At 40.7% G+C, this 2,500-nt stretch overlaps 1 protein-coding gene across 4 annotated transcripts in view; it reads left to right on the top strand.

Annotated features, from left to right (window-relative positions):
• Positions 1-426: 426 nt before the first annotated feature.
• Positions 427-2,500, top strand: part of LOC122257886 (integrin alpha-PS3-like) — a 31,738-nt gene continuing 29,664 nt past the window's right edge. For 2 of the 4 annotated variants that reach the window (XM_086539303.1, XM_086539306.1), the window contains exon 1: positions 427-543. The gene's annotated coding sequence lies outside the window, so the exon portion shown is untranslated. Of the gene's footprint in view, positions 1,077-2,500 lie in introns of all 4 variants that reach the window. The other 2 variants (XM_086539305.1, XM_086539304.1) reach the window with 2 other exon arrangements.

Raw genomic sequence — 2,500 nt, 5'->3', positions numbered from 1 at the left:
TCCCGATTTCTATTCATCTCCGGGGCATTTCCCTGTGGCTCCTTCAGCGGGAGTTAAGTGCCAGCGTCGGTGCGGAACGTGGAAAGAAGCACCCGCCGAGGAAAACATTAAATCAACATCTATGAGCTTAAAAAGCGCCATCCGCCTCGGTGAAAGGGGGAGAGTTTTTATCCGTTTTGTCCACCTGCCTGCACTGATGCCAACGTCGGCACTTTCCAGCATCGTTTCGTAGACGAACCAAAGACACCCTTCGTCGCGCGGATAAATGGAGAAGACACTTCGTCATACGATTAAAAACCATATGATTCACAAGGGGAAAAAACCGTCACGGTGCATCCCCGCGTGTCAGAGAGCGACGAGCGAAATCCAGTGAATTGAGAGGTTGAGCGAAAGGCTGAGGGAAGCAGCGCGGCAGACAGAGTTTTCGTCAGAGTGTGTTGGTCAGTGACGCGGGTCGGAGGGCGGTGCAGCGCAGCCGCTCGGATTGTTACTCGCTCGACCTCGTCCTCCACCACGACGAAGGACGTCCCACTGGAGTGAAGTGTGAGTGATGCTCATCGAATCTAGGACAGATTCCCAGTTTCCTTTCGGTGAATTAGTGTTCCACATGTGCTGTTGCGGAAGTTGATAATCTATTGCGAGGTTGTCGCGCGGTCCAGATCGTGTGGGAGACGAAATACGATCGAGCGCGAAAGCAGTGCGAGAAAAAAACGCGGCATCGTAGTTCGAAACATGTACAATTGGTGTAATGGTGTGACCGAAAGAGATTCAATAGTATATCAGACATTCTCTCTCCCTCCCTAACCCTTTCCAATCCCACCTCCCCCCTCCCAACCCAACCCTACCCCTTCCCTCACTCTCCCAGTCCCTCTCCAGGACATGCGAAGAGGGTCGCTGCGGGTACCAATTAGATTTTGACCTTTCCAATCCTACCATCCGCATTGTTGGACTTGAAACTGACCAAAGAACGCTCGGGTGTATCTTTGCTCTGCAATTGCCCGCAGTACTGCAACACAGCTCGATCCTCGTCAGGGACCGTATCGCCTCCACGCGCCCCGGACCAAGACCTCGAGTGAGTGAGTGCCCTGGCATCCTTCGCTCCCGTCTCAAGGGTTTATATCCTCCTGGTCATTTCCTCGTTTCTGCCCGATTAAGGAACCTCTCCTCTGGATCTCCTCTGACATGCCAAACATACATGCACCCCCCCCTCCTCCCTTTATCTCTCTCCTTTCCCCCCCTTTATCTCTCCTTTCTTCCTGCGCCCCCTCTCTTTTTTCCTACCCCTTCGTCGCGTCTTGTCCCTCCCTTCCTCCCTCCTCCCTTCCTCGCCACTCTGGTCACACGGGAGGCAATATTCCTTTTTGTGAAGATAATCGATTAGGTTTTGCCCGCGAACCCGACTTCCCCCTCCTCCTCGCCCGTATGATTCTACCTGTCTTCTCCCGATTTCTTTCCTAATGCTATTGATTCATTGCATCATGTATATATAATATATATATATATATATATATATATATATATATATATATATATATATATATATATATAATATATATATATGTATGTATGTATGTATATATATATATATATATATAAATATACATACATATACATATATATAGATATGTATATACATATATATATATATATACATATACATATATATAGATATATATATATATATGTATGTGTATATATAGATATATATATAGATATAGATATAGATAGATTTTTTTTTATGAATGCATGAGAATATATTTTAGATGCTGGTAAAAGCTGGATAGGACAAAGAAAAGTGAAATATATCCTTTTTGGATAATAATTCAGATTTATGAAGATTATATCAAATATTTTATTTATTGTTATTATCATTGCTATCAATATTATTGTTGTTATTATTTTATCATTATTTGTTTGTCATTATTATCATTGTTATTATTGTATTATTATTATGATTATTATTATTACTATTATCTCCCTTATCGTTACTAGCATTATTCCCAATATTATCATCAATATCATCATTATCACCATTATTACTATCATTACCATAATCATCATCATCATAATTATCATTATTATTATCATTGTTATTAAGATCACAAATATTTTCGTTATTATTAATGATAGTGCTAGATCTCCAAGCTAGTTCATTTATCTCTTTTTATCCATAAAATATGCGAAGCAAAATTTCCCAGGATCTAGTGTAGCAATTTACTTGTCTTGCTTTTTGTGTTGTTCTTAACGTTATGGTACGGACTTTGCCCCTTTGTCTATCCTGTTTTCACTGTGTTGGGATCTTTGTGTTCTCTCTATCTCTCTCTTTCTCTCTTTATTTTATTTTTTTTTTTTTTTCTTTCTTTCTTTCTTTTTTTCATTTCTCACTTTCTATCTCTTGCTCTCTCTCTCTCTCTTTCTATTTCTCTCTCTCTCTCTTTCTATTTCTCTCTCTCTCTCTCTTTCTCTCTCTCTCTCTTTCTCTCTCTCTGTCTCTCTGTCT

The sequence above is a fragment of the Penaeus japonicus genome, unplaced genomic scaffold, assembly GCF_977035675.1.
Source record: "Penaeus japonicus unplaced genomic scaffold, GWHDUDI00000001_assembly GWHDUDI00000008, whole genome shotgun sequence".
Classification (NCBI taxonomy): domain Eukaryota; kingdom Metazoa; phylum Arthropoda; class Malacostraca; order Decapoda; family Penaeidae; genus Penaeus; species Penaeus japonicus.
This window is presented reverse-complemented; position numbering and strand designations above follow the sequence as displayed.